This window comes from Barbatula barbatula (assembly GCF_947034865.1).
Source record: "Barbatula barbatula genome assembly, chromosome: 20".
In the NCBI taxonomy this organism is placed as follows: Eukaryota; Metazoa; Chordata; class Actinopteri; order Cypriniformes; family Nemacheilidae; genus Barbatula; species Barbatula barbatula.
This window is the reverse complement of record NC_136783.1, coordinates 896902-910718: the sequence shown is the minus strand read 5'-3', so window position 1 is coordinate 910718 and position 13817 is coordinate 896902.

Below are 13817 nucleotides of genomic sequence, written 5' to 3'. Positions count from 1 at the left end.
CGACATACAATAAAATCATCCTTCCATGTTGCAGTACATTTCTAATTCAATCCTCCATGTGAGAGACGATGTGTTTCAATTCAATTAGAAAAACTGTTATGTTAACAGTTAACAACATGCCTGTTTGGTCATTGGGAAATTCTCGCCCCATCCCAGAAACATTTGGTACGTCATTTGCCAAGAATATAGTCCGGTGTTCTGAAATATTCAGTGCCTGAGATAAATATTCATGAGTTTCACTGTAAATATTAGAGCACACGCTTCAGAACACAAACAAATAAAAAATTAAACAAATTCGATTTTTTTTCAAATAATGCTGACGTTTGTTTGGCATTGTCAAAATTCATGCAGGAATAGTTTTTATTTATGCACACTCGAGACAGCTGGAGCACTTTGCTCAGGAAGAGAGGGCAGGTGCAGAAAACATTTGCTTGCAGTGATCGCCTCTAAAAGTTGTGCAACAGAATATTAGGTTAGGGGCCCATCATTTTTGTCCATGACATTTTCATTAATTTTACCTTATTATGTTGAATAAAAAAATCAAAAGGCAAAGGCTGATTTCTATTAAATATGGAGATGATTCACATTGAAAATGCTCATACGCTTCTGCATACAGTGACTGGCTGTAACACGCAGATTCTGCCAATCTTATTTTTATCTTGAGTATTTATAGAGTATTGCATCCTTCATATCTCTGAAGAGTCTTTAGTTTGATCACATTTATAAAAGTCCGATAACGCTGAATGATTATTTCCAAAACAGGCGACCTCCTGAGGCGGGCACACAATACATCATTGCATTATCCCTAGATGATTGTTGATTCATGACCATATGTTATGCATTGTACACACCGATTGAGTTTCACTAACTACCTTGACCGACATATTTTAGCGCTGGGACCGCACCATCTATCAGTTTCAAACCATCTCCAAATCCAGCATTATATCCAGTGGCGCAGAAATGGGCTATGCAGTATAAGGGGTGCATGGGGGCTCCAAACAAGGGGGGGCATCATTGTGCCAAAATATTATTTAAAGTTTTTTAATAAAACGTTGTAAATAATAAAAACGTTTTAGTTTAGCATTTTAAATAAGTTCAACAAATATATTTGATTTAATGAAGTTTTCAACCAAATGGATTGAGCATAGAAACGTCCCAATGCGCATAACAGCAAGTAAATTCACAAATAAAATGAGGACAACAATGTCCAAGTGGATAAAGATTTACAGAGATGAAATGATATTCAATAGTTAAGTTATTTAATGTTGCCTGAGAGGTAGTTCATATCATAATAATATCAGTTCACCTCTATAGGACTATATCTTTGTCCCTTAGAAAAAGCTGTAAATCTATATTTGTGAAGAAGCTTTATAATGACAATCTGGAGAGTCTGAGAAGGTTGATAAAGTTGTAAATTCTCAAACTGTTACGCATATAAGCTTGTTGTCGGGCTCTTCATTAAACGTCAGAGCTGTGCAGTTTGAACATCAGCCCATGTTCCTCATGTAGTATAACGCCAGCAGATGCGTCTTCTGCAGCAGCACGATCTGACATGTCTTCTCAATACAGCACAGAGCACCACAGAGATCGCGAGTGGACAGCAGTGGTGGACGAAGTACACAAACCATGTTCTTGAGTAAGAGTAGAGATACCCAAGGTAAAATATTACTCAAGTAAAAGTAGAAGTGCTGCCTTTAAACTTTCACTTGAGTAAAAGTACAAAAGTATTTGCCTTCAAATGTACTCAAGTATCCAAGTACTATGATTTGTTTTTATGGCTATAATGTCCTATTATCATTTTTGTCACCGGACTCTTGCCTAACTCAGTCTATGTGAAGACTCTTACGTCACTCTTGGCACACCAATCTGTTAATTAAATGACATGAATTAGTCAGACAGACACTGATGTCTATTAAAATGTTCATAAGCCCAAAGCCTTGAAGCCAAACAATTTCCTTTAGAACAAAATCAAATAACAGGACTTGAGAGCAGTTTTGGTTTAACATTTATCACAGTAATCCAAGTGTTTATTTAAACTTGCAATGGAACAAAAGGATCGTAAAAACAAATATGTACTAATGTAAGTGGATTCACTGAAGCGTATTACAGCACATTCTCACTAAAGTAATTACACATTTCTCCAATGAAGAATTCTTGAAATCAGACTGTTGGTTATGTAAGTATCTAGCCCATCTTCATTCCTGATAAATGAGACAGGTGTATTCCTCCTCTCTCATTCTTTTCACTCAGAGAAGGCACTTAAAAATGAAAGACTCGTTCTTTTCAACAATTTCAGAACAATCGCATAAGGCCATGGGTGTTGTGGCAAGCTAGATTCGGTAGTTTCTTCCATGATTTAACTTATAAAGACAGTTGTGACAGTTGTCAGTCAAAATGTGATGCTGTTGCACTGAATCTGATGTGATGTTGAATCGTATGTTCGCGCTAAGTAGATAACGTTACCAAGGCGACAACAGGGGCAAAACAAGTTCAAAACAAAGCGCGCGATGTACTGTGATTGGTGCTCGTTTTACCAGTTAAGTTTTTACTGACTTATAAAAAGAAAGGAACAAGTGATTTTGAAAATGTAGTAGAGTAAAAAGTAAGATATTTGACTTTGAAATGTAGTGGAGTTAAAGTAAAAGTCTCCCAAAATAGAAATACTTGAGAAAAGTACAGATACACAAACAAACTACTTAAGTACAGTAACGAATTCTTCTGAACAGTTCTGGGACACCTTTGAGTACCGTTTAAATAAGCAGGTTTTCCATTTACCTAAGACAAACTATTGAACAAACCTGTCTGAGATTTATACAGGTCATCTAAAAAATATAATAACGAAATAAAGCACATGTACATAAGTATTCAGAGCCTTTGCCAGGACACTCAAAATTGAGCTCAGGTGCCTCCTGTCTCCACTGATCATACTTGAGATGTTTCTACAACTTGATTGGAGTCCACTTGTGGTCAATTCAGTGGATTGGACAAGATTTGGAAAGGCACACACGTGTCTATATAAGGTCCCACAGTTAACAGTGCATGTCAGATATGGAACCAGAAAAGACGACACTATTTAGCTAAGTATTGGGCACACTAGACCAAACCAACATTTTCACTTGATAGGGATGACTGTGGGGGGACAGTAACAGTGGTGCATGTGTTACTACATTGTGAGGCATATAGTAGTGAGAGAGCTCAGAATTGAATTGAAATTCTTAAAGAATTGAAAGTCCAACTAAAAATTAAAGAATTATTTCAGAGAGCACAGAAAGAATCTAAAATATACCCTATTGTATTAAGGTAGGGCAAGAGTCACATTTGCTACACAGAATTTAAAGTTGTTAAATATACATATGTATAAAGGTATATAATGAATTTGATTTATTTTATTTTTTATTTTTATTTTTTAAGTCTGGTAGTACTTTCCAATTCCTCCTCCTTGGTCTTCACACTCCATCCCAGTAGGTGGCGGATATGCATCAAAAGCTGGTTTGCCAACCATCATTAAACAAAACAAAAAAAACAAAACAAAAGTGCATGTCAGAGCACAAACAAAGCCATGAAGTCCAAGGATTTGTATGTAGAGCTCCGAGACAGGATTGTATTGAGGCACAGATCTGGGGAAGGGTACAAAAACATTTCTGCAGCATTGAATGTCCTAAATGGCACAGTGGTCTCAATCATCCCAAAATGGAAGAAGTTTGGAACCATCAGGACTTTTCCTAGAGCTGGCTGCCCGGCAAAACTGAGCGATCGCGGGAGAAAGCGTAAGTTATAGTTGTGCGTACCCTAGGCCTACCGTAGCCTGAAGCGCTCCTCTCCATAAATGTAACATCACATCAATGCGACGTGGACCGCAAGCGCTGTGAAGCGAGTATTTCAGTTAAAAGTAACAGTTTTTCAACTTCGATCAGCTCCAACTCCATTAAGATAAGATCAGCTTCCATTGCCGTTTGTAAACACTAGCATACACGCAAAACATCGGCGATGTAAATGCAGTGCAACGCATACTCTCAACGCAGAACCATAAATGTTCACGACAGCGTCGTCTACATATGTAGGTTTCGGTGCAGGTCTGACATACAAGTAAAAATGTGCCTTTAGACAAAGCAGGTGACCAAGGGTCACTCTGACAGAGCTCTGCATTTCTCTGGGAAGAGAGGAGACCCTTTTAGAAGAACAACCATCTCTGCAGCACTCCACCAATCAGACCTTATTGGCAGAGTGGCCAGACAGAAGCCACTCCTCAGTAAAATGCTGCGGTTCGTTCCAGGAACCGGAAGACTAGTCATGATTGAGCGAAAGATGAACGCAGCAATGAAAACGGACATCCTTGACGAAAACCTGCTCCAGACCACTCTGGACCCCAGACTTTGGCGAAGATTAATCTTCCAAGAGCCAAGATAACCAAGGAGTGGCAACAGAACAACTCTGTAAATGTCCTTGAGTGGCCCAGCCAGAGCCCAGACTTGAACACGATTGAACATCTCTGGAGAGATCTGAAAATGGCTGTGCACCAACGATCCCCATCCAACCTGATGGAGCTTGGGAGATCTTGCAAAGAAGAACAGGAGAGACTGCCCCAAAATAGGTGTGACAAGCTTGCATCTTACTCAAAAAGACTTGAGGCTGTCATTGGTGTCAAAGGTGCTTCAACAAAGTATTGAGCAAATAATTTGCAAAGCTTTCAAACAAACTTCTTTCACGTTGTCATTATGGGGTTTTGTTTGTAGAATTTTGAGGAAGGTAATTCATTGAATCCATTTTGAATAAGGCTGTAACATGACAAAATGTGGAAACGGTGAAGCGCTGTGAAAACTTTCCAAATGCACTGTCCTTGCATAATATTTGGAACCAGTGTGAAATGGTATACTTAAAGTCTGCTACAGTTGAACACCAGTAATTTTTTTACTTGATGCACTTTAGTTGTGCAGAAGTAGTCCAACTACAGATATACTCAAGTAAATCTGATTGAATACTTTGTGTGAAAAACAACTTTAATAGATATATTCTCCTCTGTCTTGTCAGTCTATCGTGCGCATTCACTAGAAAACTTTGATGCATGCGCATTCGGTTTGAGAATATATTGTTTAAAGTCGTTATTTTGCTTTGTTTTTCACATATAAAGTATTGTCATCGCTTCAACAAAGATCAATAGAGCCACTATGTGCGGATGGACCAATTAAACGATGTATTTCATAGTTTTCTGGACCTTGACGACATCTATAACCATGATGTCTATGAGGCCTGGAAATCTCTCTGATGTCACCTAAAATATTTGTATTTGTGTTCGGAAGATGCAAGGCAAGGCAAGGCAAGTTTATTTGTACAGCACATTTCATACACAATGGCAATTCAAAGTGCTTTACATAGAAGAAAATTAAAATATCCATTTGATAAAACAGTTAAGAAATAAGACAAATAAAAGTACATTCATAAAATAACATAGTTTAGAAGAAATAAGAAAAATAAAAATTAACCAGTTAAGAATAAAAATAAAATAAAATATAGTTTAGAATAGATAATAAATAAAATAAAGCACAGCACAAACAGTCGGACGGTCAGAGGCACAGTGGCACATTAATCAAATGCAAAGTTAAACAGATGTGTTTTGAGTCTGGATTTGAATGTGACTACTGTGGGAGCACATCTGATCTCTTCTGGAAGCTGGTTCCAGCTGCGGCTCGCATAATAGCTAAATGCAGACTCTCCTTGCTTGGAGAGAACCCTTGGTATTTCTAGCTGATGTGATCCTAATGACCTGAGTGTTCTTTTGGGTCTGTATTCAATGAGCATGTCTGCAATGTATTGAGGTCCTAGGCCATTGAACGATTTATATACCAGTAATAAAACTTTAAAATCTATCCTATATGTAACTGGTAGCCAGTGTTAAGACCTGAGGACTGGTGTGATATGATCATATTTTCTGGTTCTGCTCAGAATCCTTGCTGCAGCGTTCTGTATGAGCTGCATCTGTCTTATGGTCTTTTTGGGGAGGCCAGTAAGGAGTCCATTACAATAATCCACCCTGCTGGTGATGAAAGCATGCACTAGTTTCTCTAAGTCTTGCCTGGAAATGAGATGCCTTTGATTTGGATCAGAATGTGAGTAACATTGGTTTTGCTGTTTATCAGAACCAAGATATGTTGTTGTAATATTGGCTGTGTAATGGAGCCTCATTGTTTATCTGGAACCATCAGCATTTTTATCAGTAAGGGCATTTCTAAGTGGGCTATTGACCCAAAATTTCCATCTGGGACCCATTTCAGAAAGCAGGGTAAGTGCAAACTCAGTGTAAGTTAACCCCAGAAAACAGGATACTCTGAGTTTTCAGTTTCAGAACGCGAGGTATATCAAACCTGTGACCGTGTGGTAAGTCAAGCCCGTTTCAGAAATCAAGGTATCTTATACTTAGAGTGAGTAACCATAGTAACCTACTCTGTGAACCTAACCTGGTCAGGAGCAGGTTTTATTCCACTAACCCAAGGTTTGTTACAATCTCCGCCCCTTTTTAGAAATGCGAGCGGTGTTGAAATTGTCTTCGCCGTTTGTTTATTCATTCGTTTTCCTTAATCGTGCACAAGTTCGTATCACAGACATTAAAATGACATGTGCAATTATTCAGGAATCCGTAGATGAGGAAGCTGCATTCATTCGGAGACAGTTAAATTTACGTCGGGAGAGAATATATGGTGAAGCCCCATTTGGATGTTTTATCATATCCGGAGGATGTTTTTTTGAGCCATACCGTTTTTCTTTACAATCCATTAAATATATCCCACTCTGCTTCATCCTTACATCACAAACCTCACTCGTCGGGGTCGCACTCTTACATCTGAGCAGATTCTTTGTATGGCCTTACGTTTCTTTGCTAATGGAAGCTTTCTATATAACACGGGGGGTGCAGAACACGTTAGCAAGACAACTGTATGCAGAGCAGTAAGATAAGTGTGCATCACTCTCAAGCACTTTTATAAATTAAGTTTCCTGGCCACAAACCTGTGAGAGCCATCAAAGAGGAGTTTAATAGGATTACAGGTGAATGTCTTTCTGAATTAGGCTGATCAAACATATGTGGTCTTGCTGCCACCTCTAATAATTCAAATACCCTTTAGGATTTCCCAATGTGATTGGGTGCACATGTAATCGGTCCCACTCGCCCCGCTCTGAGCGGTCTTCGAACCGACGTTGGTCCGAATGGGAGACAAGTGCTCCAACGAGGAGCCTAAAGACCAAAGTCCCTATAGCGTCTATCGCTAGAGCTTCTCTGTTGGTCGGGGAGTGAGGCTTACACACAGCTCTTCACTAGCTGGCCTCTGTTACACATAGCTGGAGCAGGGGCGAGCATGGCCAGTTTTTTGTCTTCTATAGCCAGGTTCTCGGTTCTCATATCCTCATAACTTTCAAGGCCAGTTTATTTAATATATCAAACATTTCGCAGTCAGGCATCCTACTAGCAAGAACATTTAAACTCACCGGACTGAATTATGTTTATATATATATAGTGCCTCCAATTCGTTTGGCGAGAAATAAACGGAGCGCTTTTTGTCACGTGCCGTTGCCATGGTGAATCGTGTTATCTTCGCTCAATTGATGATGGCTTTTTAAAGCCGCGATGAACACGTGTAACCCAGAGTAAACTTACTCAGAGTGGATTTAACTCATTGAAACCAGCTGTTCTGAAACAGAAAACTCAGAGTAGAGATTATCTGAGTAAATCAACTCAGAGTTCATATTTTAACTCCGTGTTGCTTGAACCTCCTTATTGAAACGGGTCCCAGATGTAGCCATCAAACCAAATATTGAATTCATACAAAGAAATCAGAACATTTAAGTATACAAGTTGAGTCATAATAAATAAAGTGAAATGACACAGGGAATAAGTATTGAACACACTTTATAGAAAAGCCATTGTTGGTGATCACAGCTTCTAGACGACTCTTGTATGGAGAGACCAGTCGTCTGCATTTCTCAGGAGTGATTCTGGCCCATTCTTCCACACACATGGTCTTTAAATCTTGAAGGTTCCTTGGGCCCCTTTTATGAACTTTGATCTTCAGTTCTCTCCATAGATTTTCTATGGGATTTAGGTCAGGTGATTGACTGGGCCATTCATTGTGTCCTTGTGTTTGGGATCATTGTCATGCTGAATGTCCACCCTCTTTTCATTTTCAGCTTTCTGGTAGATGGCAGCAGAGTTATATCCAGAATGTCCCGGTACATTTCTCCATTCATCCTTCCTTAAATAATATGAAGTCTGCCGGTACCCCTTGCCGAAAAGCAGCCCCAAACCATGATGCTTCCAACCCCAAACTTAACTGTTTGTATGGTGTTCTTGAGGTGGTGGGAAGTGGCATTTCTTCGCCAAACATGGTGTGTAGGATGACTGCCAAAAAGTTCAATTTTGCTTTCATCTTACCATACTTTAGTCTCCCAATAATCCACAGGCTTCTCCAAATGCTCTTTAGCAAACTTTAACCGAGCCTCAACATGCTTTTTGTTCACCAATGGAGTCTTGCATGTGAGCGTGCATGGATGCCATGACGGTTCAGGGCATTGCTAATAGTTTTCTTTGAAACAACAGTACCTGCTGATGCAAGGTCTTCCTGAAGTTCTGCCCGAGTGGTTCTTAGCTCTTGGAGAACTCTCCTGATTATTCTTTGAACTCCTTGGAGAGGGACCTGATCTTGGCCGGTTTATGGTGAACTGATGCTCTTTCCATTTCCGGATATTGGCCCCCACCATGCTCAAAGGAACATTCAGCATTCTGGAAAAGCGCTTATAACCATTCCGACCAAAATGCTTTACAACGATAAGATCACGAAGATCTACTGAGAGTTCTTTGCTTTTATCCATCATGAAGTCATGAAGGGTAATGAGAAGCCTTTATAGGCCATCAATTAGGACTAAAGCAGCTGATATCAATTAGTACTGATAGGGGGCAGGGTTTCTCTCTCAATACTGACAGATTTCAGATGATCTTCTGGCTTTCTATGCCATTTTGCACCTTGTTATCTTCATGTGTTCAATACTTATTCCCAGTGTCATTTCACTTTATTAATTATGACTCAACTTGTATACTTAAATGTTCTGATGTCTTTGTATGAATTAAATATTTGGCTTGATGGCTACATCTGGTGGAAATTTTGTGTCAATAGCCCACTTAGAAATCCCCTTACTGATAAAAATGCTGATTTTTCAAATACTTATTTTCCCCGCTGTACATATAATTATAACTAATTATTTATCATAACCTATTTTTTTACACTCCTTGTGTACTAAACTAAATGTAGACTAAAGACGCATCTTTTTAATCTTGCATACACTACACTATCATAATTTAAATTCTGCAAAGGTTTAAGCTGCACTAGTTAGATCAACCAGAACTAGGGACACTTCCAATAACAACTGATGCATTTGTTGCATCAAAGAGTGCAGAACAGAACTCTACTCTCAGCCAGTCTTGTCTCATTGTTCCAAGGTTACCAGAGCGGGCAGGATGCAGTTCCTGACCAGACCTGACAAATGCTGTGATGATAGAGCTGGACAAATTCAACAAATTTCAGCCGCTATTAGATTATTACTGATAATCTTAAATCTAATTTATTTTATTTTGCCTTGATGTGTGCGCACTGTCGAGCTTGTGCAGAGGCTGCAGCTTTTGCCAGAGGGGAACTGGAATCCCCTGGTTAGGCCTGACTTGTATAACCTTATATGTTTTACTTATAGTCAATATTTTCTTGCTTTGTAACAACGAAAATTTTAAAAAGTGCTATAAAAATAAAGCTGACTTGACTAAACTGCATTTATTTTGCCTGCACACGATGTACGCTATTACGTCGTGTGCAGAGTTATGTTAACATTTAAGCTAGCTTGATGGTGAGAGAAAATGGAACTATCAAAGAGTCTAAAGAGGAAAGTTGACAGCAAAAAAAGGGCATACAAAGAGGAATGGAAAGAGAACTATGCATTTATCTTACCTAGTTTTGTGAATGCAATGCTGGTGTGTCTTATCTGTAACGAAGTTGTCACTGTTTGGAATGAATTAAATATTAGACGGCACCACGAGACAAAGCATGGCCCCTTCAGAAGAAAAGGGAAGCTGAATTTGCTTTGTTATTGTTCACATGTTGGTGCTGTGGCCCGCGTTATAAGCAAACGTTTCAATTATTCACTTTCAGTTTTTTCATAGCCCATATTTCATGACAGCTATTTTAGAAGCGTGTTTAACAATCGACAGACTTCTTTGAATATCTTTCAGAACTTTTCAAATTAAAATGCTCTGGATTCCCTTCAAATCGTACGTTTATTGTGAAAGCAAATTCACTAAAGACAGGATTGTGACGGATCTATTTCAAGTCAAGTCAGCTTTATTTATATAGCGCATTTTACAATTTTCATTGTTACAAAGCAGCTGTACAAGAAAATATTGACTATAAGCAAAACATAAAAGGTTATGCAGGTCAAAACTAAAAAGGTGAAAACACAAAAGATAGACACAAACACGCACGCACGCAGACAGACAGACACACGCGCAGACAGACAAACACACACGCAAACAGACACACACAAACACGCACGCACGCAGACAGACAGACAGACACACGCGCAGACAGACAAACACACACGCAAACAGACACACACAAACACGCACGCAGACAGACAGACACACGCGCAGACAGACAAACACACACGCAAACAGACACACACAAACACGCACGCACGCAGACAGACAGACAGACACACGCGCAGACAGACAAACACGCACGCAAACAGACACACACAAACACGCACGCACGCAGACAGACAGACAGACACACGCGCAGACAGACAAACACACACGCAAACAGACACACACAAACACGCACGCACGCACGCAGACAGACAGACACACGCGCAGACAGACAAACACACACGCAAACAGACACACACAAACACGCACGCACGCAGACAGACAGACAGACACACGCGCAGACAGACAAACACACACGCAAACAGACACACACAAACACGCACGCACGCAGACAGACAGACAGACACACGCGCAGACAGACAAACACGCACGCAAACAGACACACACAAACACGCACGCACGCAGACAGACAGACAGACACACGCGCAGACAGACAAACACACACGCAAACAGACACACACAAACACGCACGCACGCACGCAGACAGACAGACACACGCGCAGACAGACAAACACACACGCAAACAGACACACACAAACACGCACGCACGCAGACAGACAGACAGACACACGCGCAGACAGACAAACACGCACGCAAACAGACACACACAAACACGCACGCACGCAGACAGACAGACAGACACACGCGCAGACAGACAGACACATGCGCAGACAGACAAACACACACGCAAACAGACACACACAAACACGCACGCACGCAGACAGACAGACAGACAAACACGCACGCACGCACGCAGACAGACAGACACACGCGCAGACAGACAAACACACACGCAAACAGACACACACAAACACGCACGCACGCAGACAGACAGACAGACACACGCGCAGACAGACAAACACGCACGCAAACAGACACACACAAACACGCACGCACGCAGACAGACAGACAGACACACGCGCAGACAGACAGACACATGCGCAGACAGACAAACACACACGCAAACAGACACACACAAACACGCACGCACGCAGACAGACAGACAGACAAACACGCACGCACGCACGCAGACAGACAGACACACGCGCAGACAGACAAACACACACGCAAACAGACACACACAAACACGCACGCACGCAGACAGACAGACAGACAAACACGCACGCACGCAGACAGACAGACACACGCGCAGACAGACAAACACACACGCAAACAGACACACACAAACACGCACACAGACAGACAGACAGACACACGCGCAGACAGACAAACACTAACGCAAACAGACACACACAAACGCACACACAGACAGACACACAAACTCACACGCAGACAGACACACACAAACACGCACGCACGCAGACGGACACACACAAATGCAGACAGACAAACACCCACGCAAACAGACACACACAAACACGCACGCACGCAGACAGACAGACAGACGCACAGACAGACAGACGCGCAGACAGACAAACACGCACGCAAACAGACACACACAAACTCACACGCAGACAGACACAAACAAACACGCACGCAGACGGACACACACAAATGCAGACAGACAAACACGCACGCAAACAGACACACACAAACTCACACGCAGACAGACACAAACAAACACGCACGTAGACACACACAAACACGCACGCAGACGGACACATACAAATGCAGACAGACAAACACACACGCAGACAGACACACAAACTCACAATCAGACAGACACACACAAACATGCAGACAGACATGCAGACACACGCACACACACACACACACAGGGATAGGGGCCATCACCTAGAACCACAAACCCAAGATGAGGAGAGAAACACAAGTGAAATATTATATAATAATTATATAATAATATAATAAAATGCAAACGGTGGCGAGGAACCCAAAACTCATTTGGAGGAAAAAAAAACCTCAGAGGTAAAAGAGGCCTAACCAGGGGCTTCCAGTTGTCCTCTGGCAAAAGCTGCAGCCTCTGCACAAGCTCGACACACACACACAAAGGAGTGCTTGCACAAGATTAGGTTTTATTTAAGATTATCATTAATAATCTAATGGCATAGGTTTTTTAATGTTGAAAAGATTTGCAACAGTGGGAATTCTTTTTGAAATAATAGGGCTGTCAACGTGTTAACACATGTGATTGAATTTTTTCAGATTAAGGCGTTAATATAATGGCCTTTAAACTATTTAGGTGCGATTTGAAATTTGGTTGTATTGACACGTCCAGTATCGATGGACAGCTTCTGGCTGTGGAACATGGCTTAACAAAAGCCCTAGCAGTCCCGTCTGGTGTAAAGGCTGTGTCAGAATCTGTCAAACAGCGCACTAGAATGAACTTGTCTTTAGGGCTTGAATTAACAAAAACGCAAGACGTCTTTAAGTTAAATAAAGTCTTAGTGAATGCAAAGAGTAGTGAAAATAGGAAGCGCATAGAGCGCAAGCTCTTAAAGGAGCCGTGTTCCTAACAAGCTGCTGTGACTGCTGTCACTTATGTTAATCAAAGAACAAAACATGGGATTTTGTTGCTTCAATGAGGATCTTCTGTATTTCATGTATTTAGCAGTAAAGAGAAGTGTTTGAGAACTTGACTATATTTATTATAATGGGTTTGATAATTAAATACATTACTTTCTTCTGCGAAAGACATCAGTTGCAAAGCAAACAATTTTATAACGTTGGATTTCATTCATAAAATGATGCTGTTAAATAAATGTGTTGTTGTTTCTACATTCATTTGGAGATCAAATGTGACCTTATTAGAATGTATAAGTACATTTAAAAACATCAAAGCTGTGCTAAGCCCATGTTCACCCACTTCGATGTTCCCCTACATACCAAAGACTGATACCTCATGTGACACAACTGACAGAAATTTGTTCTGAAATTCTTTTGAAAGTTTGTGAAAAGCACTTCAAATTGTTGGCCAGTATCCGTCTTGTTTAGCTTCGCACTGCATTTGCATCAAAACAAAATAAACTAAGGTAGCCTAATGAAGGAATTACAGCACATTTTATAGGAATCTGTCACACTGGAACTTCAAACAGGACAGGGGTCTGTGGCCATATAATATGAAAAATAGTTTTTTGCAGCAATAACAAGATAGGTTTGGTGCACACAGGAATAAAAAAAAAAGTTAAATATGTCACCACATGTC